Source organism: Tympanuchus pallidicinctus, unplaced genomic scaffold (genome assembly GCF_026119805.1).
Source record: "Tympanuchus pallidicinctus isolate F22 unplaced genomic scaffold, pur_lepc_1.0 scaffold3, whole genome shotgun sequence".
Classification (NCBI taxonomy): domain Eukaryota; kingdom Metazoa; phylum Chordata; class Aves; order Galliformes; family Phasianidae; genus Tympanuchus; species Tympanuchus pallidicinctus.
Window position 1 is genome coordinate 26,358,485 of NW_026294747.1, and position 27,892 is coordinate 26,386,376.

General features: G+C 37.9%; 1 protein-coding gene across 5 annotated transcripts in view; it reads right to left on the reverse strand.

Annotated features, from left to right (window-relative positions):
• The window catches only part of SIPA1L1 (signal induced proliferation associated 1 like 1), a 190,097-nt gene that overhangs the window by 128,309 nt on the left and 33,896 nt on the right, over window positions 1–27,892 (reverse strand). For 3 of the 5 annotated variants that reach the window (XM_052693648.1, XM_052693651.1, XM_052693647.1), the window contains exon 2: window positions 23,725–23,816. The exons of the other annotated variants lie outside the window; for them this stretch is intronic. The gene's annotated coding sequence lies outside the window, so the exon portion shown is untranslated. The remainder of the gene's footprint in view (window positions 1–23,724; window positions 23,817–27,892) is intronic. 5 annotated transcript variants of the gene reach the window in all.

A 27,892-nucleotide genomic window follows, 5' to 3' on the forward strand; every position in this document is an offset into this window, starting at 1 on the left:
ATTTCACGGTCATGCTTTTAGTTGTGTAATTCAAAAATCAGAAAAGCACATGTAGCATTACTTACCATTACTAAGGCTTACATGAATTTTTGTTAAGAATTTACTGAAAACAGACATAGTCCAGCAATTTGACCATATATCTAAGAGCTCTAAATAATTCAAACAAGCAATTTTACTTTTCTGTTCTGAAGTTTTCCCCTTAATGAAAACATCTCGCTCACAGTGGCCAAATAATTATAGTCCATGAAGATCCTGAGCCTAAAACACAATGCAACACCATGCATCTCAGTACACAGGATGAAGGAAAAACAAACCATGTTTTACATTAATTTCAAATGAGAAAATATTTGAGTTGCAGCAGAACCAGCTACTTTTGCATCTGCATGAATATTAACAAAAGTACACACACTAAAGGAAACAATGTTAATATAATTTCTCCCAAACTGCATACCAAACCTCTTCAATGTTAGATTTTTATCTGAACACACACCAACTTTCGGAATTGATTCTCATCCATTCCAAAGTTGCAGCAGTTTCACTAATAAACCAAGATGTAACATTCTGAAAACTCAGTTCTCATTTATCCATGAGAAAAAAGGGAAGAGAATTATGTAATATTCTGTACTTATTATTTTAAATAAATCTAAACTTAAAAAGAAATGTATTAAAGTATTTATGAACCCAGGACTAATAACATAGAGCATAATAGCACTTTGTGCAATATAACAAAGTAGGAGGCATTATTTTCAGAGCAGCCCTCATTCTACATAACTGCTTGTTTACTATTCTTAAGGTGGTCTCGCCATTACAGAACCATTTGTGCCCAGGCTGACAGGCCATAGATGAGAAACTGGTCCATGCCTTCAGTTCTTTCATTAAAAACAAAGCCCAACAGTTCATGATTTTAAATGAGCATATAAAAAAATCCAGGCACCCTTGTTTCTGAAGCAACTGCCATATCATGAAGGAAACTGAGATAAGGAATTTTTTAATAAAGGAAAATAAATTATGAAGAAAACTAAAATAACAACAAAACAGCAAGGTTATCTACTTGCCGAACTGAAACTTGCAGAGCTCACTGAGCTATCCTAACAAAAGTGCTAGTAAGCAGCACTATTAGATAGAAATTATGGACTGCGTGTGTCAGGGCATCTTTGAATATCTACAGACACCAGTACATCTGAAAACAATTGCTTGTTCTCTTACACTGAACAAAACAAACAGTCCTTGTAACAAGTTATCATTCTGAGGTACTGTCCACATTATTCTTATCTACAAAAGCTTGTCTGTGCACCTACTGTGAAACTCTTCAAGTTTTAAATGCATTTCTTCAACAATTTTAAGATTAGCTTTCATACTCACTGTCTTGAAAACAGTTTCAACTTTACAAAATAGGAAAACATTTTCAGAAAAGATTTTCTCAGTTGTGCTGTGGCCATTTGAATTAACCAGCAGCAGATTTTTCTTTCCATGTATTTAAATACCTATTTTGAAAATCTTTAGGGCTATTACATAATCCTTCATCTCCCCAGGTAACATCCACGAAGAGGCTAAGACAGGTCTTAAAGGCTTTCATATAATCTAACAACACGACAGAGCCATTACAACTGCACAGTGGTAATCTTCAGACAGGATTAGGAAGAGCATGAGAAAGAAAACATCAGTAATGAATTACGTAGAATTCAAACAACTTAGAGCAGCAACATGCAGCACAAGCAGAACTTAAATAAATTCTGCTTATAAAAAAGATATATAGACTTACCAAAAGTGGCAAGTGATTTCCGTAACCTCCTAAAGGCCCATACAAGAGCATTTGATTCCATTATAAAAGCATGCGTGTGCTCGCGGGGGGCTCTCGTGCCCCTGTCTTCACAAGAGCTGGCTTTCAGCAGGATCAACTTCTGGTCCCAGCCCACTGCAAATGGGTACGGAACAACATCCAGAGGCAGAAAGGCGCAGCACACCAAACAGAGGGGATGATGGAAGCAAGACAAATCTGCCCAGGGACTCCAAAGACTCATGCCAGATCGGCATGGCCGCACCACCACATCCTGAGCTTCCTGGAAGCAACATTCTCAATTCTGGTAGGAAAGCACAGATTCAGTCCAAGACTACTAAAAAGGCAATTGCCAAGACAGAGGGCTGAGCTCTGAGACACAAATGAAAAATCTTATCCCCTGGGCTTAAGTAGTTACCCCTGACTTTACCTCACCCAGCTATTCACCAATTTTGAGGGCAAAAATACCAGAACTTCAAGATACTAATTTCGTAAGGCACAAGCAAGCTCAAAACTTACCAATACACTTTAAAGTCAGGTTATCATTTAGTTTGATTTTGTCTAAGAGATTCAGCAGAAGCATTTGAAAGAAACACCACAGATCTAGTTACCGCATATTGTGGTTTCCCTTTCTAGGGTGACTGATGACAGGAACTGATGAGGGGCCTCTGCACTCCTCACATCCCAGAGTTGGGAGACAAATCAAGTAAGCCCAGTCTGATGCACCCTGTTAACATATTGTAATCTGACCTGGGGCACATATTCTCAAGTGAATTCATAAGTGAAAATGCTCTGCTAAGCTAGTTTTCAGACAGGTCAGAAATGGTTCTCCAGCAATTACATACAAGAATAGTTTGGTGCCCATTTTCAAACACTGCAAATAGAAATTACCAGTATATTCCACTGAAAAGCATTTGAAATTCAGAATAGAGGTCCATCCCAAGTATCACTTCAGTCTTCAGGTACAGAATAAATACATGTTGTAGTTATGATTCAGTGAAAAAACAGGAAGGTTTTTTGTTGCCAAGAGAACAGCTTCAAGCTTAACATACACCTCTATGACGTTCCAGTGGGTCGTATACTTTGAACTATACTGACCTAAAAGGGCTTCCCCATCAGCAGGGTCTCAACCACCACAGTTACACAGCACAAAAGTGTTAAGAAAACAGCACTGCCCTATTTGGGGAGGGCCCAGCACAGATAGCACAGTGAAACACAAGGCTTCTTTCCCTCCTATCTAGACTAAACATGTAAAGAACCTTGCTAGAACCAGCCTCTCCTGAAAACCCACATGCCTCTCACCAGCACACATCTCAGGAAGGAAATGCTCACCTTCTCCTGCCATGCATGCAGCAATCCCACTCAGTGAGCCTACAAAAACACACCACACCACAACCAGGAGAGCACAGCCCCATAGGTACTCACTCACATCACACAAGTTACAGAAAACATACCTTATCATCTTACCAATCAAACCTTCACTGACTAGGCAGGTCATGAGAGGAAAACAACCAATGCCCACAAGAAACTATCACTTCAGGAAAAAGACACAGCTGTAACTACAAATGTTAAAGGTAAGGGATCAACGTCAGCATTTTTAACAAAAAACAAACAAACAAACAAAAAAAAACACCCCATCAAAATAAAGATAACAACAAAAACACCCATCAGAGGAGTGATGCCAACACTAAACACCAGTCCTGAACAAAGATCCTCTTGAAACTTTCCTTCCTGATGAGAAGCAGAGAAGGAAGCACCAGAGATACCTGTGAGGCCCACATGCCATTCCCACAACGTGCCACATGTCATCTCCAGGTTTGTCAACCCCAGCAAAACATGTGCTAGTAGAGGAAGGCTACTTGGGATATGTAATAATGAACAAAAAATAGGGATAACTACTAGGAGAACAGCACAGGAACACTCCTCTTAGAAAACATCTACAGATATGTGAGTGCTAAGTTTACACTTAATTCACCACCAAATAAAATTATGGCTCACATTCACTAATTTACCAATAATTGTGTCGTGAGCTGGAAATATAAAGGAAGAAGTGGGAGAATGACAGAATGTCTTGATATAACTGCCTGAGTAGGCTGTTTCCTATAAATATTGTGGACTACAGAAAGTTTACGAATATAGCTTTAGATTTGAGAAATACAACCTAATGTCTTCAAACAATTTATCTTTAACTACAATTAATATTTTTAACATGCTTATGAATAACATGTCCTATGAATACAGGACAAATAGCATGCTGCAGAAGGCTCAAAGGAATTTATTTTTTTTCATTTGTAAGTTGATTTCTCAAGCCATCTGTTTCTCTGCAAAACACATAATGGGATATATGCCTTAAAAGAAGCTCTTAAGTAAAAGTTTCTACCTTTCTCCTCCTTTCTCTCAGGCCATAGTTGGCAGATAGTCAAGAGGATGTTTATAGCAAAGAAGGATGTTTATCGACCAACTTCATAGGTTAAAGATGCTGGCAGTATAGTAACAAGACATGACAATGCCTTTCAGTAAACAAAGTACTGAACTTGTAATTCATTCTATTAAAGCTATCAGAAAATATTCGGTATTCTTCTGTACATATGAAAAGCTGCCTTCTTACTCCTATAGAGCTCTAAATCCCAAAATACAATTTTAACTTGATCTCTTCTAACTATTTAAAATTCTCAGTCTCAGCAACACTGAGAGTAAACAGCTGCCAGTGATATATGAGTTTGAAAGTGAAATATTTACAAGTTACCAGTTGTCTTCATACTGCAATTTTGATTAAGTATTCTTTTTCTTTTGAAGACAAAATGCAAGTCTGGTAAACCAATTAACTGGGTCACTGTCTAACTTGCATGGTCTTTATTACTCCAACCACAGGGGGAAAAAAAAAAAAACAATACATAAGCATATTGGTTTTGCATGAGTTATGGAAAGCATTGCTCAACACTGAGGCACAGGACTAAATCATATTTTACATATAGCTTCCTTACTGAAGTCTTCAAGTATTCTTTTTTATTACACTTGCGTGAAACAAGAACAATTCTTTCATTTTAGAGACATAGCTGAGGTCAACAAGTTGAGGGTGAAAGTCATTCAGCAGGCAGAGCACAGCCCCTGCAGGCACCCCCCCCAAGACAGTCACTGCATCACTGCACAGCACCCTACACTGAAATAAATGCGAGTTAACTGTCACTGCTAGGGAATCTCACTGCTTTGAGTCGCTGCATTTTAACAAGATCTCAGCTAGTTCTCCAATTACTCACTGCTGGAAAGGGAACAAGCATCTTAAAAAAATAAAATAAAATAAATAAACAATAAAACACTAAGGTCTGAATACGCCAAAGGATACACTTGCCTAAAAAAGCACTTGGACACAAACACTGAAGTGGTACTGGAAACTCTAGCTTTGCCCTTAAGGGTCAAACTGTCTGTTCCAGTCTAATTCCATGCATACTTTATTGTCTGGAACAAGCGGGAGCTGCAGAGGAACGTCGTCCTGTCTTTTCCCACTCTCTCAGTCCTTTCTGATTAAGAGTCACTTGGTGATGCAATGAACCAGATTAAGAACACTAAGGCAATGGGAAGGTGATATTTCTTCCTTACCAAGTTAACATCAATAAAGAACAATTTTTAGCCAATTCACTGAACAGCTACCAGAGTGCCTCTGCAAGCAGAATAGTAGATGGGAATGTGCAACAGTTTAGAAGAGCACAATTCTCTGCAATAACTTGGATCCATTCATGCTGCATTAACACTGTCCAGGAAGCACAATATTAATCACATCTCAACAAGTCATTTTCCTCAAGCTTCCATTCCTATTCAATTATGTGCACAACATCTAAACAAGAAAATCAAAGTAGTATTTTCAAACAAGATCCTCTTCTATTACCCCAACATGTACAACAGGGTCTAATCCAAAACATCCACAGTCATGACACCAAAGCCTAGTAAAAGTATATCTAACACACATGAAGACTTTGACCCACATCAAACACAACTAACACAGACATCAGTAGTCAAAAGTTCAGGAGGTAGAACTGGTTATAAAGAGTAAGTAGGCATTTATTAGGTTTGGGAGAATGCAACCAATTTCCTTTTCTCCATTTTCTTTCTTTTCTTTTTTAAACCTACATGAACTGACAATCGCTACTCAATGAGCTAACAATCCACAAATTGACTGCTCATAAAGCTGTCTACTCAAGACTCTCTTCTAAGAGATGTTAAAATTCCCTTTAAAATATTTCTTTGGCTCATTCTATTATTTTATTAACGCACTTCCCCAAAACCTTCAGCCATATATACTAAATCAGGAAGAAATTATACAGGCAGTATGTTCAGTGACTCTCAAAGTAGTTTTCAGTTCCGCTTTGCCTCCACTTTTGAGAGTCTACTATAGACATTTTCTCGAAGGGACTTCATTGTCCTATGTACAAGGCATGCTAACTATAAATACCTAACATACTTTGCTGTAGGGAACAAATTCATGTTTTTAAAACAAGGGAAATGAAACAAGTATTAATGATTTTTAATTGTCTCTGACCCAGTAAGGATAACTAACTACCATACTTCTCACCGGGTATCATTCTTACTGATTGAAATACTGGTAATTTCCCTGTAGACCAAAACAGATCCTATCAAAGACTACCAAGTCCTGAAGAGGTCATAAATTTATAATGGTATACAGTGACTTGATACCGTATGGGGTAGTGGGGGTGGTGAAAAGGAATACATATAATGCCAGTGGATTTCAATTTGCTCCTCAGTAGTTTAACATGTTACTGATTTCATCAACAACAGACAAATGAAACAGGTAAGTGACATGCAGGCTCCTACGTGATGATACAAAGCTCTTGAAAGAAGTTTCCAAATAAGTCACATCTTGTCAGTGCCACAGCATCAAGAATACATCACTAACTCTCAAGTTATCAATAGAAGTTATATCTTTAAAAGACTTACTTTAGCATACAAAGGAAAGCAAATTAATGGGAAGATTTTAGGCTTTAAAAATATAAACAATTAAGAGCACAGTTGCTGCAGTAACAAAGATACGGAAGGCCACCTAAGCAGCACATCCACTTTATCAGTGAAACAGAATTCCAGAATTACTTCCAGAAATCAAAATAAACAGAGACACACATACAGTTCAGTCTTCATCTATGCACCTAAAGAGAATAACAGATTTAGAAAATCAGACATGCAGAGAGCAAAAAAAAAAAAAAAAAAAAAAAAAAAAAAAAAGCAAGTAAGCATTGTTTTCATATTTCAAAGTTAAAGTAATAGAGGATTGAGTTTAATAAGCATTTTAAAGCATTGCTGCAAGTATATTCAATAGAGGGCTTAGATCAGAAAGAAATTCTACTGACAAGTGACACATTTGAAAACACTTGACTGTCATTTGCATCAAAAGAGAATATGACAGGTTCAGTCATGTGCATTACTGGTGCTCCGGAAGGAAAAAAAGACACATCAGAACATCACAAACACTACACAAATGAAGAAAATCCCATATTCCTTAACTAGATACAGTTAAATAGTAAAATCTAGACGTGTAGCTTACACGAAAAATAGCTTACCAAAGAATAAGTTGTCATTAAATGCACAAGGTCTTGGCAAATACCCTTCAGAATCTTGCATTACCTTATTCTAAGGTTAGATGTTGAGAGCATTTCATCCCAGTAGATTTGCCAGATTCAAGAAAACAGGTAAGCACTGAGGGATAAGAATAACACTTTGGGGCATATAAAGCCTGGAACTATTTTAAAGTCATTTACATAGAAACAGGACATTAAAGATACTAAAAATCTCACAACTGTGGTAGAAACTCAAAAAAAAAAAACCTTTTTTTTTTTTTATCATTCTGGATTATTTTACATGCAAAGACTACAGCATATATAAACAGAAGTTTTGACCACCAATTTAAGTTTTTCCTACTTCGCTGTTTATACTTTCACACCTGTATCCAAATGTTTCCTATCCAGTGCTTAATGATGAAACAGCATTGGTTTTGTTCCGTTTTAAAGGCAACAAATTCAGGCAGTTAGCAGTAATAACCCGTACAGAGCGTAAGAAAATAGCAGATTAACTTCGTAAATTCACTGCAAACGTTGCCAAAGAGATGGAAGTGCAATCTCCCAGCAATCTCCCAGCGTGCTGCTAGGTGAAAGTTTGGCTTTCACGCTGAGACAGGAGCTGCAGCTTCAGCTGGGGTGCTGGAGGTGTAGCATCTTTTAGAAAGAGAGTTACCAGTTTCACAATTCTAAAACAAAGATGTTTCTTTCAGATATCTTTTGCTTGCATTTCTAAACCCACACATATAGATACATATATATACATATACGTATGTGTACATTCATGCACACAAGATGCTGACTTGTCAGTCTAGAAGAGGTGGATACCGGTTTGTATTCCAGGTGCAATAGACATTTCATCCACAGCTCATTTACATTCTGCAGTTCATGTGGCAACTGCTGCCACAGTCATTTGTGGTAACCGTGCTATTCCCCTTTCAAATGTTTAGGGAGGAGAACTTCCACTGGAAGATACTCAGCCATCTACAGCATCAGTTAGGACAATCTTCTGCGGTTCTATTCTTGGTCATCGCTTGGAAAAGTAGTATATCCCAAAAGGTGGCGTGTGTCCCTATGCATTAAATAGGGATTTTCCTAGGAAATCCATTTATTTATATACGATGGTTTAAATTGCAGTCTGCTATTTATGACACTTTTCTACAACTATCAATTCTTAAGGAAACAGAAGAGAAGGAAAAAAATTCAAATGAGGAAAAGAAAGACTAATAAAGGCCAGCTTGACAAAAGCTTTGAGTCTCGGATGGCCTCTCTGAAAAGCAAGTGAAAGCAGCTATTTGCAGACTGAAAAATGCAACCAAGTAAAACATAAATACGTTTTCAAATAAAGAACAGAACTAACTCTATACATAGGATTTCTCAGGCTACTTCTCCTGATGCTCCAAACACTCCTCCTTGAAGTTCCCACCATGACAGTCTGAATTCTCTGGGGCACCAGGCACAACTGCAGTACCCACGGCACGCAGTCACAGTTGCAGAGCTTTGATTACAGAAGCAAAAACACTTCAGAGCTTAGGTCATATTCTTAATACAAGTTATGGGTTCAACATTTGCCAGTTCACCTAATGGACAAAAGCAAGTTTCTTTTCACATTATTCTAGTTTTTATTATCCAAAGAAATTGTTTATAAAAAGGAGCTTCTTCCCAATTCTTAATTCTAACTAAGTCTACATTACACTGACTTAAATTCATACTTATTTCTAGTTTCACTAAATTTACTAAGTACAAATAAGCAGAATGCTGCCTTCCTTTATATTTACAGAATAAGATAAACAATAATAAATAATTAGTTTTGGAAGGCAATGCAAGACACTGCAGAGGCTCACTTTTACCACTTATTTTCTCTTTTGCAGAAGGGAAAGAAGGAAAATGCAGTTATCTGAAATCTCATGCAATCTGATCAATTTCATTCATAATATGTTCACTGGTACAAGCATTTCTGACACAGGAGGGAAAATGGCTAAGTATCAGCAAAATGTGAAATTTCACATGATTTCTCAGCTCAGGTTGATTGTGTCACTCTAACCTTTAATCAGGCATCCAAAGAATACGTCTATTGAAAATGTATCCTTTTGCTGTGCTGAGAACAAAACATGGATAATTTAACTAATCCCAGACACAGACAGACAAAAAAAGGCATTACATTAGCTGATTTACCATGTCTTCTACTCGACAAGCTAAGCAAAAAAAAAATGTTGAACTAAAGCAAAATAAAGTCATAGCAGAAATGCCGTATTTGACAGAGTTAGCAAACACCATAGGCTGATGTCAGATCTAGAAAGTCTATAATAACCAAAGGTACAAGGTAAGACTACATCAAAGCCTCTTTGGACAAAGAAAGTCAACGAAAGTATCATTTATACTAATGTAGAGATAACTGGGTACTCCAGTGTGCAGAGGTAGTTCAAAAAATAGTTGCTTGCATCTTGACATACGCTTTACCTGGCATAACAAGAATCCCACATTACATGGCATGCCACTCTGTGTGGCTATACACGTCTGCAGGCAAACAAAGGTGTTCAACAAAGTTACTTACAGTTGTACAACACAAATATTCAGAGGCGCTGATATCTATGCCTATTACACATTTATAATGCCACTATCAACCAACCTGCTGATGGCAATAATGCACAGAAAGTCAAGCAGGATTTTGGAAACAAACTTCAAGAAAAACAGAGAGGAAACAACTAGCAATCAAGTTCAAAGAAAAAAAAAACAATCCAGACTTACGGGGGATGCCAGTTTGGAGATTAAATATTTGTACACTATGATATTTGTAACAACTTATTTTGAATAAGGTGCCTGGTTTTACTTTTCCTCCCACTGGTAGCACACTACATGCTGACAGCCTAGGAGGTGCTTGCAGCTGAGAGAAAAGGGGACAAGCCTGAAAAAAGAGGCTAAATTGGAGCAAGCTTTGAAACAGTAAGCAGGTGCAGATACTTGCTACATGTGTGAAAACTAAATCTAAGATAAGCCCTCCAGCTTTTAACAAAGCTTTCATAAAAGATGCAACCAAAGCAGCAATCATAGTTGTTTAGAATGTACCCTTTATAAAAGATTGGATTTGCAGATCTAATCAGAAAGGGATAAGGCAGGACACTTTGCACTTAATTTCTGACACAGGCAAACAAAACCAATTAAACAGCTTTTATGTATGAATATACATTAAAGGCTGGTGCAGGATTTTAGCTTTTGTGGCTCGAAGAACTGCACATTCAGCTTATGTCAGATTAAAACTAAATAAAAAATTGTTTCCCTTCTGGCAGTTAGGGAAGCGAGTGGCTCAAAGAGACCTGCTTGCCAGCTGATCTTTGTGGTCCTACTAATGACTTAAATACAGAACACAGAAAGCATTAACAGTTCTCAAACTTGGGCTCCCAGCAGCCAAAATTGGAGTTATCTCCCCATCTATGACAATCTTAGCTAACAATGTTACTTAACCCTTGATAAGCAACTACTAAAATACCAGACTGAAAAACAGACGTGCAATACTATTTCTGAAGTTAGTTAGAGTGTTCACAAGTGCCGTCACATTCAGGAACTAACATTATCCCCAGGGTAGGTAGTTTATCAAAGGAAAACTGAGCTTAGAGAATTCTCAGTGATCTTAAAAAAAAGTCAGTAGGAAGGGGGGAAAAGGTATATATAGAACATACAAAATAGAATCTTAATCTGCTTATCAATTTGCCTTGCACCAGCTTGACTCATTTACACTAAATATTAAAGCTGACCATAAAATTATCATAATGGGATTTGAACACATCAGCATGTGCTTTGTAAAAAACACATCAACATCTCTCCAAAAAAAAAAAAACCCAAAACCAAACAAAAAAAAAACCAACTGTGAATCAACAGACAACTAGAAAAAACAGTGTATAATTGACTTAAGAAATCACAAGGCTATCATAAAAGCTGACCTTTCAAAGCTTCTCGTGGACATTGTCTGGAATACCTTTAACTCACCCTAATACACTGTACTAACTATTCCATGCTTTTCATTCTAGTTAAGCTTTGCTGATGACTCTTACAGCAAAACAGAATTTCTGCTAAACTGTATAAAATAGAAAATACTTTAAAACAGAACAATTCGCTTTTTTCTGTTAGTCAAAGGAAAGTATTGTTTTTCTGCAACAGTCCCAGATAATTTGGAAATACATGAAGGAAAAAGAAACAAAAAGCCCTAGAGAATATCAGGAATTTGCAACAGCATTCTAATACTCCGCTCGTGAAAATTAGCCTCTACTCAAAGAAAAAAATTAGTTGCTGTTTTCGTGGTAAGTCTAAAAGGTATTTTCTCTGTTCTCCTATATTACTCACACTGTACTAATATAATGGAATTTAGTCCATCTAATGAGAAGTCACGCCAGAGACGCAGCTCAAAAGTTACTTGCAGGGAAGCAGCTGATACATGACAAAGTTAGTAATTTCATATTAAATTAATACATATGCAGGGTTGTGGAAGGAATAAAAAAAGCAACTGTAGTGCAACGCTGTTTCTGCATTACCACTACCACTGAATACACAATCACTCACACCTCAGCACCAATGTACTACAGATAAAACATTAAAAACATTCCCATGATTTCCCAATTCCGTATTCACTGAGAGACTGCACAAGTTGACTTCAGGAACGAATAAGCTCTGCAGTAGGATTTAAATCAGTGAATTTACCAGGAGACATTATCTTTAAGATGCACTGAGCATAAAATACAACTACCATTCTATTTTCTTGCATTTTATTTCTCTAAACCTACATCAAGAATGCAAAAACCCGTTTTTAGTCAAAGATAAATTTTCAAGACATTCCAGCGACAAGTAGTAGAAATGCAATACACTGTTCTTAGATACTTCACAGCATTAATAGCAAATCCTGACACAAATATCCCACCACATAATTTTCAGAGCATAGCAATCTTTTGCAAACAATCAGCAGCAGACTGTCAGCTTCACTTCACTGTCCAACAAGTAAACAGCAATTCACCACAAAGAGTTAAGGAAAAATTAGAAAAGCGTGCTTGATGATGTTAAGAAGTTACAGATGTGCTTACGTCTACCACTTTCATCCGGAAGAGATTCAAATATTTGTGGCTTAAAAGCTGTGAATATGGTTTTACAAGTCAGAAACACTCTGAAGTGTCTCAAGTTGCTCTTTGCTGTACCAAGCAAGGTATATCTAGGTTACATAAACTAGGTATCAGGTCACAAGTCTGAGCTTTCGTAGAAGTACGTGCTGATCACAGAATTGTAGGGGTTGGAAGGGACCTCCAGAGATCATCGAGTCCAACCCCTCCGGCCAAAGCAGGTTCCCTACAGCAGGTCACACAGGTAGGCATCCAGGCAGGTCTTGAACATCTCCAGAGAAGGAGACTCCACCACCTCCCTGGGCAGCCTGTTCCAGTGCTCCGTCACCTCACTGTAAAGAAGTTCTTGCGCACATTTGTGCGGAACTTCCTGTGCTGCAATTTCTGGCTGTTTCCCCTTGTCCTGTCTGCACACCCTGCTGAAAATTGTCTGGCCTCGCCACTCTGCACCCACCCTTAGATATTTATAGACCTGCATCAGGTCCCCTCTCAGTCTTCTTTTCTCAAGGCTAAACAGACCCAGTTCACTCAGCCTTTCTTCATAGGGGAGATGCTCCAGGCCCTTCACCATCTCTGTGGCCCTCCGCTGGACTCTTTCCAAGAGATCCCTGTCTTTTTTGATCCTTTATGATGCCTATGAAGTATTAAAAAGTGACACCTTATGCATACAATTGATGCGTAAAGAGATCATGCAGGTCCAAACAAAGTTTCAATTTGGGTGGCGGTGGGGAAAGACACAGAATACACTAGCCTGAGAAACTTCAAGTCTGTGTCCTTCTCAAATAAGATAGGCTGGCAGGTAGCTTTTCATTGGTTTCTGTCTGTTTCAGATTTTCTGTTTCACTTTTTTGTTGCTTTTTTTTTTTTTTTTAAATAATCTCAAACATATTGCCTAACTTTTCCTTTACAAATACGAGGCTTGGGGAAAAAAAGACTAATAAATTTAAAAAAAAAAACCTGTAAATGAAAAATCCACAGTGAATCCAAATACCACCCTGCAAAAAACATTAGTGAATGGTGGATCTCTCATGAAAGGCTGAAACTTTCTAACTCATTCTGGTAATACAAAAGAGCTCTTATTATAATAACTGTTAACTGACAAACAAAGCAAGGAATCTCTCTTCACTTATCCATCCAAGTCTCTCCCGGTATGCCTAGTGGAGACACTGCTAGTGTAATTATTCACTAGCCACACCAGACCAAATGAGCAGCACACTTTATTGCTTAATAAAACTAAATGTAGAAGTCTGCATGTCTCTTAAATAAGGTTACCTTTTAGCAAAAAAAAAAAAAAAAAAAATTCAGCAATACCATGCTGCTACCAATCCCAGACACACACTCAATTAAGTAGAGGTCCACTAGTGTGGTATAAGAAGAGCTCATGCAGCCCTACTAGGATCACCTGAGCAGCAGCTGTTTGCTTTGGCTCATGTACAAACAGCTTCCCCTATCCCATGTCCTCTCCTAGCTGGCAGCTATATCACACCCTGTACCAATAAGATTCAGCTGAGTGCCAATGCAGTTAAAACTTTCAGGGCATTGACCTTTTTTTCCTCCCACTGATAATTCTAAATTTTGCATTTCTAGAAGATTTTTGGTATTTCCTTTTTCAGGCAGCTAAGGGTAAAAACAGATGAGTTAGGAGATATTATTCTCTTCTAAGATAAACCAGTGAAACACGGTGAGTAGGAGTTATAAACACCTGATACTCCCTGAGCATACGCCCTGGGTGTGTCCATCACATCACTCAGGCCTGGCACTCCCTATGGCTGCAGTTTTGATCTAAAATTCAAGAGCAGAACTGTTGTGGTTGGACAGAAATGAAGCAACAGAGACAGCAGTATTGCTTTTTCATAGCCTCACCCTTGGAACATTTTTTAATACAAGGAGATATAGAAGTGGGGCATAAGTGCTACTAACGGTACTGAGGAAAGTTACCTCTGGTAACATGGTGGAACATATACCGTAGACTCAAAACCAGACCTCATGCTAATTGTTTTTAGCTACAATTTTCAACTAGCCAGAATTTCACTTAAGTCATGCCACGTCAACCAGCACTGAACCTATTCACAGTAAATTTCAGCATAAGCAAATGAGTCACTGAAATTATCTTGTTCTCTGAGATTGTCATGCATTTCCAATTCCCTTCCTGTTGAAGAGAAAAAGCAAACAGGTTAGGGAAACAAATAAATACAACTGTTTGACCATAAATGACCCAACTTGTAGATACTAAGTGCCTATACGCTGGTATTTCAATCTCACTTTAAAAGGAGAACAGGTATCTTTCAAAATGGAGATTTTAACATGTTAAAATACAACATCTGTGGTCCTTCTAATACATTTTGTATCTAACTACAAAAACACAGGTAGCAAGAATAATCAAAAATATTTGGATTGTGATACCCCAAGCACTTGGCTTGAAACCTCCATCAACTTCGGATTTTTTCTATTACCAGTACAACAGATGATTTTAACTCAGGTGTCACTTTGGATTTTGTCCCCACTTGTGAGATATTCTCTTCTCCATTCGGTCAGGCTGACCTAAAGTCTGACCTAAAATCTAACCTAGCTTTGCTCATATCCATGTTACTTGGACCATTCTACTGTATTTACTGCAGTCTCCCTTCTACCTGCATTTCCATATCCTTCTGAAGAAAACCCTACACAGCAGTCCTATTCCCAATTTTATTACTGCACTGTTAAATTATTTGTATCAAACAGTGAATAAGAACACAGAGCTGCAGGAAAAAAACACAGCCTGCAGACTGATGGGCAACAAGGTATGCCTTTCACCAAAATAAGAAACACATAAAAGTGACAATTCTTTTAGAAAAAGAGCTCCAATAAGACCAACTTCTAATCACATGGACAAACTGGGTTCAAATATATGAAAGAAAAAGGAGTTATTTTGTATTTTCATGTTGAAAAAGCTAAAGATGATACAGCTTTAATTATTCGAACCAGAGATGCACAAAACTGTACGCTAAACAACAGGCCAGTTTAGAGACCAACACTATGTCTAAATTTTTGAGTGTTTAAATAATATTACCAAACTTTAGCCCCAAACAAATAACCCGTAGATCAAATATGGAACCCACTCCTTAACAAAAAGGAATCAAAAATTGGAAACGCAAACATACCAGGACAGCTTTTCATGAGACACATGGGCACACTGTATCGCGGGGCAGCCCCTTAAAAGTTTAGCTCTCGTTTGATTTGCAGTTGCTTTCACTTTCACTTAAGAACCTGACGATTTCTGAATGTTCCCTAGGAACAAGCTTCTGCCAAAGTGGGAAAGTCAGGGCAGTATCTTTATTTATTGTAAGATGCATTTTAATTGAAAAGCAGATTGGAACACCCTGAAACTAAGACACATTTTCATACTGAAAAAAAAAAAAAAAAAAATTTCAGTTTCAGAGGAATACTTGACAGTAACAAGGCAGCCTATGAGAAGCCTTGACAGTACGAACCCCACTGAAAAGAAAAAAGAATGGGCAGTTTGTGAGTTTGTACATGTGGGTAGTGGCAGAAAGGACCTGGGAAAGAGGTCCTTTTAAATACCGGAAGTCCTGTTTCTTAGAAAAACAGTAAGTATCAAACATTACGAAATAACATTTAAAGATTAAATTTCAAGCCAAAACTCTTAAAAGTTATTGTCTACAAAATTACAATAACAGATGGGAACACAATGCCTAGCATTACACGTTTAACACGTATTTAGAAATCGATAAAATCTAGATTACAGATACATTTTTGCAGTACTTACTTTAAACAGAACCCTTCAGAGCTTTAGCTCAGTCACCTGTTAAGAACAGGCTCCAGCAGTGATTTACAGGAATGATTAGACTTTGGAAGAATTGACAGATGGCTTCTTTCATCTCGTGACTAAGCTTTAAACCTAGACCTGCACACCCACCTCAGGTCACAGAGGTGATTGGTTTTCTTATTCCTTATATTTCAAAGCTCCATGCATTTCCTAAACTGCAATTCCAGCCCTACCCACTTCCCCATAATGCTGGCTAACAGTTCCCTAGGAATACCAACATAAAATCTACTGCCAAATTAAATTTTCCAGCTTAGCAGCTTCCTTTCCCTTGGAACTCATCTCGGCTATTACAGCTGACATTGTTGCATTCAGACAGCTATGGAAGCTGGGCAGGCTTTGCTGCTCTCCTATGCTGCAAAGGAGAACAGGAACAAGAGCTGCAGTGTTTGTGCTGGACATGGCAATGCAAACAGATTCAGATGGGAGACTCACTGTAAGGTTAGGAATGGTTTTTTGGTGGGATAGTCTCAACTTGACTGTTGTACAAGTCACACAATTGGATGCCTAACAAATAATAGCACAATTCTGCAATTTATTCTAGCAGACAACCCAAGATAGACAGGAACCATTCAAACACAAGTACTATTCAAATTGGTCTCAACAGATCCTCTCTGCCAAGACAGAAAGAAGAAAGTCGGTTGCTGGCAGTTCACAACCAGAGCGGTGTGGTTCTCCACACTTATGGTCTCATGCTTTTTACAGGTATGCCCAAAATCACCAAGCCAGGATACAAACTTAGCAACTTACTATTGCTAAAAGTGCTACTTCACCTTAAGCAAACGTACTACCACTAAATCACAACAAAAAGGGGTTTTCTTGTTTACTAATTTAAATAACAGACGTTCCTGCCCCTCAATGATTTCTAGACTAACAAGTGATAGGAGCAGTCATCCAAGGAGTAGCAGCAGGTCATTAGGACAGTGCTGCTTTCCATGCAAGTAGGTTTAGACCAAAGCTGAGGAAACTTTTAGTGAACAATTAGATATATATTTCTGACATGAATCTCAGTTTTGACTGTTCCAAATCTTAGTAAGTTAAGTCAAGCATTAATTACCAAGCAATAAAGAGAAGTAGTAAAATGGAGTGACTATGAATATTAAAAAACAGGTAGCCTAGATTTTTGTATCATAAATATTGCGTATATCATATCAAAAGTAAGGACAATACAAGGTCATAAAGACTGAAAAGTGTGGTTCTGGGAAAGTGGGAAAAGTTCTAACTACAAATAATCCTTAACTTCAACATATCATTCCACAGATAATCAACTTCTTTCAATTCTGTCAGGTCTTTTCATCTTTTCATTGCATTATCCATGAAACACCTGCTTTGACCATTTCCAGCACTGAGAAAACCTATGAGCTCTGAAGTCTGTCATAGCTACCTTCTCCTCAGCTCCAGCAGAAAAAAAAAAAAAAAGAAATAGCAGAGAACCCTGCCGGACAGTTATTCCAGACTCAAGATTCAGAAGTCTTCATTACTCAAACAGAAACCAAGCACAAAAAGAAAACAGAGCAGCTTGTTCCCTGAGCAGCACAGAAACACCTAGCACAAACTGCCACAGGCTGCCTGGAGAGCCTGGTGGAACTTATCCTAGAAATAGCTGACACTCATCTAGAAAAGGTTCAGAGCAGCCTTGCCTGACTTACAAGTTCCTCCAGTTTTGGTTGTGGCACTGAAGTGCACGACCTCCAGTGGTCCCTTCAAATCACTTAACATAGGAATTTTCAATGTCCACCTGATAGAAATATATTTCCAACAAGCCACATCTTTCTCTGTATTAGCCAGACTAGTAGTAAACTTTCATGTAATTACGATTTGTCCAATAGATCGCCAGTCCACACTTTAAAAAGGCATCAAAAATTACAACTATTTTGATTGTAGTACCGTAAGTTTATCACCACAATAATCACTCACTTCTCTCATCAAACTACTCACAATGGATTTTCCTAGTTTACATTATTGTATTACTAACAGCTATTTTCTTCATTAGAGAGGAGCAGTATACATGAGAGGTGAGAGCAATATTAGTTCTGATACAATTAACACAAGACGTTGGGCAAGAGATACACAGACAAGAAGAAAAATCTAGATTCAAGATTTCTCACTTTCGTGGTCAAGAATTTATTTTTATCATAGCTAATCAGAAAAGCAACTGTTTCCAATTCAACTTTTCCATTATTATTTTTCATCAATGAAGATGCATTTTGTAACATGCAAAAAAAAGAAAAAGAACAAAGAAATTATGGAAACGTGTGTACTTTCCTTGAATGTCAAACCTAATGCTATTTCTAGATGCAGCTTTGAATAAACCTGTCTCTGCTGAGAGGTATCACATTTACTATGAACATACGCTTCAGCGTCACACTATACAAAGTTACACCTAAACTGCAAATCCATAGGAGCAGGTCATCCTTGAAGGAAAATATTTTTGTCAGTACTTCCTCTTAGGTTGGATCAGTGTAGCTGCTGCCACACCTCTAACAGCCTTAGAGCAGAAAAAGAGAGCTGGCTGGTTTGTTGCCCTACTCCTACCAACAAGAAGAAACAGTGTCCATGCTCCAGCTTGCCTAAGTTTCTTCCAAGCAATTAAAATTCTAATTCTAATGTAAAGTAGTTGAGAAGGTCCACATGGTGCTATACAAAAACTGTATCATTACGCATAGTTCTACAGGCTTTCTTTTCTACCAATAAATACCTACTCTTCCTAAAGATCATTGCATGAATGAAACCTGTACCAACATAACTCATCCCTATCTCAGTAGCTGCATGCTTTATGGGAAGCTTTGATTTCATACACACATCCACATAAATCCTATGTATATATCAATATATCTCTGAATATATGAAATACATATTCATATGCATGCTTCTGTTTCCCTTTTCCCCTCCTACATTCAGAATCAAAGCTGTATACACTAGAACAGCACACACCCAGAGACAGTTCTGAAAGGCTTTTAAAGGCAGAATTATCTTGACCTCTGAAAGGGGAGCAACAAAGAAGTCACATGAGATTTTGAACAATACCAACTCCGAGGATCCTAAGAGGATAGCTATAATGTTATTTCACTAAGGGAGAAGGGAAGATTAGAAGTGAGCCAAGACTGACATAATAAAGGCCGCAAAAGAACAATCATTTCAGAAGCGAGAAGGTACATGGGGGATTTTGGAGATAATCTAAAAAGTAACGTTCCCCAGCTGTGACTGCCATCACATTAGCTCATGGAGTATCTTTTTATTTCTAGTGTCACTTCACAGCAGATAGCCTGGAGAGCTCAGCTCTTTAGAAAACAGAACTAAAGAGCACTCTACTAGGGGTCCTCCTGAGCAGCCAGAGAATGGCACAGCCAACCTAAAGCACACATTCATAGCATAACTGATGCTTCCAGCTAACAGGAGCTGCGCTAAGTTTCACGTTCCATTTCACATATCATCAGTTGGCAGTGTGGGATTACTACCTCTCACTTTCTGTGGCATACCATTCCCAGCCTGAAACATGGGCACATACAAATTTATATAAAAAGTACTTGTGGTAAAGGCTCACAGGAAAAAGTTTATAATATGCCTTAAAAAGTAAGATATTGCTTCCTCTGAGCACTGAATTAATAAAGACAGTTCTCCTTTTAAACATTTATACTGCTAGTTTCCTACTCCAAATGAATTACTGAAACCAGCAAATATCTCATATGAAGAAAGTGAAATTAATTTATCTATCTAAATTCTTGTTTCCATAGGTATGAGAGAAAAATGCATTAAATGGCCATTCCATTCAGCATTTCCACCTTCACACTGACCATAAATGCATAGAGTAGAAAGAGCAAGGATAATGTGCTACTTGTGAAGAATCTCTTTATGTAGCTCTGGTTCAAGGAGCGATTTCCCTCATTCATTCTATTTTTAAAATCCGTGAAACAGGGCTGAAGTTTCAGCTAATCTCATTTCTTTCAGATGTCAGTTCAGAAAGAAGAGGAAAGATTTGCTTTCAACTTTGAGCGGCTTAGCTTGCAGGTCCCTCTGCAAGAGAGGCTTGTCCATTATTCAGATCCATCCAGTCACAATGAAGTGCCCAAGTCTCCCTCAATGAGCCAATGAAACCCAAGAAATTCATTATATAATCACACCAGTAAATTCTTGAAGGGAGAATGCGGGGACGTACAACTACAGCAGATGATGTTTCTCTCTCCAAGTCAGTTACAAAATCCCATGGATATTTCTGCCACCTGACTGAAGGCAATTTGTCTTTAGACAGTTACATGATAAATCAATGCACTGACATGGCATACCATGCAAATTTCAAAAATAAAATAAAATAAATCATTTATATCTGAATAGTAACAGAACAATTACTGATACAAACACTACACTCGGAAACACGAGCTGCATGAAATACAGGATGTAGCACCAAGTGTTTAATTTTATTGCAAAATAGTACTTAGTATTTTATTGGAAAACAGTACTTAGATTTCAGGAATAAGAGCATCAAAACATTCCTCAAAGGACATAAAAACTTCCCTTGATTGTGATTTTCAAGCATATATAGTAAGAATTAAACACTTAGAAATATTTCTATTACCATAGTGCATGACAAATTAAACCACAAACAGAGCCTACTTCATTAGGTGCAGCAAAAATAAAGACAACTCCTGAGATAATTACCTAAACTATTTGTTGTACTGTGAGCATTTGGCCATTAACATTGAAACTGCATTGTCTCAGCCTGAGGGAAAGATGCCATGTAGTTAAGGATGCACATTTTCTGTTGTGCAATGCCCTGTTTGGATTGCTTGTTTCTCTCTGATCTTCATGAACTATGTCAAGTTGTCCTTCAGTATGCAGTATGCAATTCTCCACATTCCAGCTAGTTCAAGTGGCTGCAGCCACAGCCAGACCCCTTGCCTCCCTAGTAGTATGCACCTGAGCTAGAAAAGATTTGGTCTTACGCAAAATACTGCAGGTAGATAAAAGCCATGTCTGGAAGTGACTTAAAAAATGACTATTCCCACAAGTAAAAGAAATCTGTACCAACAACTGCACTTGCATACTCAGGCTTTTAAGACCCTCCAAAAACAACCAGAAATGCTTTCCATCAGCCTAAGCCAGCTATTAACACTCATATTTGATTGGCAATGGGAAAAGCAAAACCAAACCTATTTTTAAATGACATCAGGAGTGGATTATTACAAGAAAGGTACCTGGGGTATATCAGAGCATCCCTGAGATTTCCCTCACAGCACTGTGACCTGACTCTCAAGCACCACCATCTGCATGGGACACACTGCAGATGTCCTGCCATCCTCTGCCAATCTCTACTTCCCTTCGAGGGCAACTCCTGGCTAAACAATTACAAATACTTGTTGTTAACATGAAAGTCACTAATGCCTCCTGAGGACACCTTAAGTCCTCAGAGAGAGAAAGATCAGCCCAGGACTGTCATGAGGTCAGATACCATGCACGACCTAATGCTGCCTGAAGGTGAACTTCTACAAAGCTAACATTTCCCCAGAAGTGAACATGTCCAGCAGGACCACAGTACATTCAATCCAACAATTCCCTAAGTGTGACAGCACTTGTTTCTATATATATAAAGTAAAAAAGAAGGGGAAAATAATTTAAAAGCTTACATGCTTCTGCTTGGTTGAGAAGCATCACACTCAAGTGTCAAACTCCTTCTAAACTTCCCAGTAACACAGATGTCACTGCATTTTTTTGTATATGCAAATATCTCACCTCCAGTGGGTGACAACAGATTCTCTAATTAATCTGTCATAGTATTCAAATTTGAACCCTTTTCCAAGAAAAAAAAAAAAAAAAAAGAAGCTGAAGCTGTTCTTTCAACAACCATTCAATTAAGACTTTTTTTTTTGCCTCAGAAAGGTTTTAAAAAAAAAAAAAAAAAAAAGATTTCCCAAAAACTAGCATACAATTTCTCACCAAGGTCTTCTAAGTCCAGTTCTATTATTCTGACTATTTTTACTTTTTTCCCAGAAATAAGGGTGCAGTAGAGTAGCTCTAAAAAGCAAAATACTGACTATGACCACCATTCAAGATGATCAACTGTCAAGAGAACATTTAAAGAATTAGTTCTGCAAACACATGAAAAACACACATTTGAGTCAAATATTCTGAGTATTTACAACACCCTAAAATTATCCCAAAGGCAAAATTACTTTACAATATTAATTAGTAAAAAAATCCCAGAGAACCAACTTTTAAGCAAGAATTATAAAGCACATTTTCCCCTCTGCTATAAGTAGCAGCTGTCCTATTTATTTTTCAGGCTTTTTACTGCACACTGTTACTGTTTATATACAAACTTTGACAGAAGAAGGAAAAAGAAGAAAAAGAAAACCTACGTCCTTCGATACTTTAAGATAGCCATCAGAAAATAACCTTTAAAAAGAACCACGTAACTCATCATTTCAAGCTTATTCCCATAAACACTGTTGGCTAATTCCATTTACTCCAGAGAAAGCCAGGATACCCTCTGAGAAAATCACAGATTAGCCTACGCTTACAAAAAGATATTCTTTGAAGTTTTAAGGACACATTTCATTTCTACAGAGACTTCCCCACCATCTCCCACACACGCAGCCTCCGTAAGGCTCTACTGCCTGGCAAATAAGATGCAAAATAACGTGCAGACAGCAGCCATTTGGCCAAGTGATAGCACATGAAACAGCGGGCAGAGTAACTAGGAAAATGGTCTAACAGTTATACTGCTGCAATGAAGTTTTCACACTCAGCTCCAGAGCTCTGCAAAACACTCTTCTGGTGATGGGGCCATTAAGGCTGGTGGCATTTCCTCAAAATTATGGTTAAATACATATATATGAAAATGAATTTATTGGGTATATATGTATACATATGAACAAGCTAATAAGATTTAGCTATATTCAGATACTTTTGGTATCAGACCATACGTGATGCAAGTAAGAGTTGCACTACACTCTAAAGTTTTCAAACACTTGTAATGATATAGTGCAATTCTCTCCCCCTGCAGTGGGGGAGAGCACTAACTCTTGCCATATTCTTCTCCTGCAGAAGACACTGAAAAACCAAATCGAATGAAATTTAATCAGCTAAATCTCATTAACTTCTAAACAAATGAAGTTAGATTAATCAAGCTATGTATAAACACCTTCATAAGAATTTGTTGCTTTCTAATACCAAAAAACTCATATCTTTTTCCCAGGAAATAGGAAATATAGAGGAAATATAGATAACGGCCTCTCTCGTATCATTTACAGGTTAATCCTGCAAAATCCACAAATGAAAAGGGAACCAACAGATGCAATGCTGACACATGTAAGATTAAAAAAGAACCAGAAACTTTAAAAAAAAAAAAAAAAAAAGCAAGTAGCAATGGCTTTCAAAGCAGAAAGTTAAAACTGCACAAGCTAACTACCTTGTTTGGTTTTTTTTCAGTAGGTCATCTTTGAAAATGGAAAATTTTTGACTTACTTTCAAAGTGCACAACTGCAGTGTTTCCAAGTCTCCATTACATCACAGGCTCTTGTTCTGACACATGCTTCAACAAAATAGCATTCAGGACTCTGAATTTAAAAAAAAAAAAAACTTTTTAGAAAGACAAGAATACTAGCATTACCTTTCCATTTCATAACAGTAAGACAGATTACAGGCAGAATCATAAAGAAATAAATTTTCCAAGTAGGCCAGAGAAGTTTTCTAACAGCATAAAGAAAAAACGCTGCCTAAGACAACACCACTGCCACCAAAGCTTCTGGTGAGAAAAAAAACCTCATCCTTCTTTGCCTGCCTGCAGCAAACAATTCATTTTTTAAAAAGTTAGTTTACTAAGACATTACCCCAAACACATCACTGGTGACCAAGGTGTAGTCTGTTGTGTTTATCAACATCTGATGCACACGGAGCACGCTTTCTCCTACCACTGTATCAAAAACATTGCTTTTACTGAAGGGGAAAGGGGCAAACATTATAAAGTTGCATATACCTTAAGGTTGGTAAGCCTGTGAGTGATTTTCATGTGATACTGTATTCTCTGTCAATCCTCTTATTGCCGCTTAACCTGGAGTTATCCCATTAGAAAATAATTGATACTTTTTTTTTTTTAGCACAGATTAACATCAGCTAGATTTAAGCAAGAATGAGTGCTAATTAATGAAACAATACTTAACTTCAGTACGGCATTCAAGGAAAGAAAGAGCAAAAGAAAAGGAAAAGAAGCCAAAGGTTACAATGTAAATGACCAGGCTGATAAAGTGTTTCAATTTCACTGAATTTAATATTATTATAGCTTTTTAAAAAAAAAAAAAAAAAGAGGAGTCTGGAAAAAAGTATAAAACCAACCCATTAAAATGGTTGGTGATAAACTTCTAATCATCCCTTGGCCAAGAGCTTCTAAACTTTGGCATCACTGAAATTGTACAATGACTTGAAATGTGAGTTGGTAATTACCACTGGTCTCTGCATACAACAACTCCAACACATCCACCAAATCTTTCATCAGAAATGGATGTCTTTCATTTTCTGTAATTACTATAAACATTGCCCTGCCACTGACCAAAATTTCCTTACTATAGAAAACCCCGTATATTTTCACAACAGAGCATTCTCTGCTATTCTATTCCCCCCACAAAGAGAGTTCATTACAGCTGAATGTATTGACTGGTAAGAAAAAGCAGTCAGTGTTCTACTGCAACGAAGAATACATTTTATGACTCAAAAATGTGAACCTAACCTGGAATCTTTTTTCACCTACATTTCAAAGGAGTGTACAACCCTTTCTCAGTCCGTTAAACAAAGAACTATAGCACAGCAGAAACAGCAGGTCTCAGAAACCTATCACTTGCAAAGATGGACAGGTTTTAAGGAAGGCTTGGAGTTCATTCAAGAGCAAAAACTCTGCTGCAGCTGCCATGTTGTCACAATCCAAAGAAAACGATTGTGAACACTGAGCTCCCTTCAGAACAGTTCATGCCATACCTTTACATTTGTGGCTCACCTCCCCTTTCATCTTACTCTCCACTCCTTTGTAACATTTGCCACTTATTTTCCACAGTTACTTGAAAATTCTTGTTTTCATGCTCAGATTCTCCATACTAAGTGAAATATTTATTCCACATTCTATGTTTTGGAATTTATATACATCATACAAGTGCAAAGGTGTCTTATTTTTCATAGTACAGAATTCTACAGAAGTGCTGCCAGATACATAAAATGGAGCTGTATCCTCTGAAAAAAGTATACTGCTATTGCTTCCAGTTTAACTTTTTTTGCATGATGAATTAACTTTTAAGGAACTCTGAGTCTGATTAACAGTCTGAAGAGCAAGTATGGGCAAACCTAAAAGACCTGAAACAAAATCTATTTCCATGTATGTATATAATATCAATCCTATAATTCAGATACTTAAAAAAAAAAAAAAAAACAGGCTGCCAAAATACAATCTACAACTGTCTAATGTCTTCCACAATACATCTATAGATTACAGGGTTTCAGCTCTTACCCAAATTCCCTCTGCCAACCTGTCTGTGAAAGTGTGCTTCATTAGTGACAATACCAGAAGGCACTTCACTTCAGACAAAGCATATATTCATGTACTCAGGAAAACACTGGGGGTGGTTACTTTTGTTTCTAAAAGAGGTTGACCTGCTTAATCTACTTAATTTCTTCACCCACTGGTAAGTGATACCAGTAATATCACCCACTAACAATAATGCAGATTCCATACTGCATTTCTCTAAAACAAATACAAATTTTTAGTGGAAGGAAGAATTTATTGTTTGGTGGAACCAAGGCAGAATTCAGAAAGACTGTAAGAACAAGACCTTTGGGGAATAAGTTAGTGTTTCTACCAAAACAACCTGCTTTCCCTCTCAAACTGTACTGAAGATGGAACCACCGGAGAGGAAAGCCTACTGCAGGTCACAAACCTCACACAGGTGAGCTCCCATAAAAATGAGCGTCCCCAGTTATTAGTCCAGCATTACAAGTAACAAAGAACATGAAACAACATGAAAAAACATGAGCATACACATTAAATGCTTGTTGGCAGTCTTCAACCAGCTGGCAAGCCATATGCGATTTCTCCGACAGGCCTCTTGCCTAGGAAAGCATTGTACACTGTATCTTAGTGAGTAAATTTCTAACTTTCCACTGGTTTCTGCTACCAGCATGCTGTTCGTGGCTCCTGGGATCCCAGTTTATAAATCAAATGATTGACAATAAAAGTTATACTGGGGAGAACAGAAGCAACAAGACTGCAGTGTGCACAGGCTGCCTGCCTGCCTTCATAGAAACAGGCCTGCGAGCCCTGCAGAGCACCACATCTCAATGAAGCTGTAGGAGAAAACAGCACCAGTTCCTCTGCAGAGCTGTAAGCTTTCTGGAAAGCACTGCTGGACATCCAGAAGAATCTCATGTTCGGGCACACTTAACAAACTGCATCCCTGCACAAGCCGCTGCCAGGCTCCAAAGTGACCCTTTTGCCACAGCCCACCTCCTCCCAAACCCCAGCCCCAGCTGCAAAATGAGCCCTGGAACAAACCTTTCTGTCACAAAAACCTGGGCTACATTACAGGCTACAGCAACCTCATGCCTAAAAACTTCCAGCCAAGAGGTTACCATGCAAAATGAAGAGCAGAAAAATGGGGAAAAAAAATCAATTTCTGAAGTTCAAAACCATCACCCACTCAATTCCAAAACTCAGAGGAGAAGACCATGACTCTGACAATAGTAACAGCAGAACAGCACTGACCATTTAAGTATCATACAACTAAACTAGCCAAAACAGCAGACAGTCCGACACTTTCTCTTCCTTCACTCCCTCTTTTTTTCTTTTTTTAAATAAAGGTAGTTAAAATGAGAAAGCATTTATTTTATTCTTTTATTTGGAGGAGATAAAGACTAGGGGAAGCAGCAGAGAAAAATCATGTTTAAATGCAAAGACAGCGTTTGAAGAAGAACAAAGCCTGAAGTTTTCACAATGCTGCAAGAATTACACTGCCAGTCTGTCTCCTCCTACCCACTATTATTATGTGTGATATAATCACATACTGCATAGTCGTTAATCAAAAGTGTCTCAAAGCTTTTCACAAACATCTAGTTAGGTCTTATAAAAGAACCAGTAGTTTCCATCTCTGCAAACAAAGGAGCGCTCCTGTCTTAAGCAGAACCCCAATGTCTGCGTCCCAGTGCAGTGCACTCACCCAGATGCTGCTTCTAGTCTCCCTCAGAGCTCTACAAACATTAACTACACAAACACAGTGTCAGGTGCAGTTACACCACTTTGCTTAGAAGACCAACCTGGCTGCGGAGAAGCTGCTCTGAAAACAAGCTGCAGGGCTTTCTTTGTAGTAGGACCAAAGCACAATACACAAACCACTTTAATTACATGTGGAGAGCAGTGCTAAAAAGCAGTCCAGCTAAAACAAGCTCTTGTGCCCAGGAACACACAAGATTTGTAGAAGCTGTAAGTGCTGAAAGGGATATTAACTTCATTCTAAAGAGAAGATTTTATTGTCCTTCCCTTCCCCTGAAAGCATGAAGGAATGAAAATTTGCCTCTAAAAACATAAAGCTGGGCAGGTTTCAATTCAGCAAAACTCTGATGAATATTTATCAATTAACGCTACATAAAATGAATAACT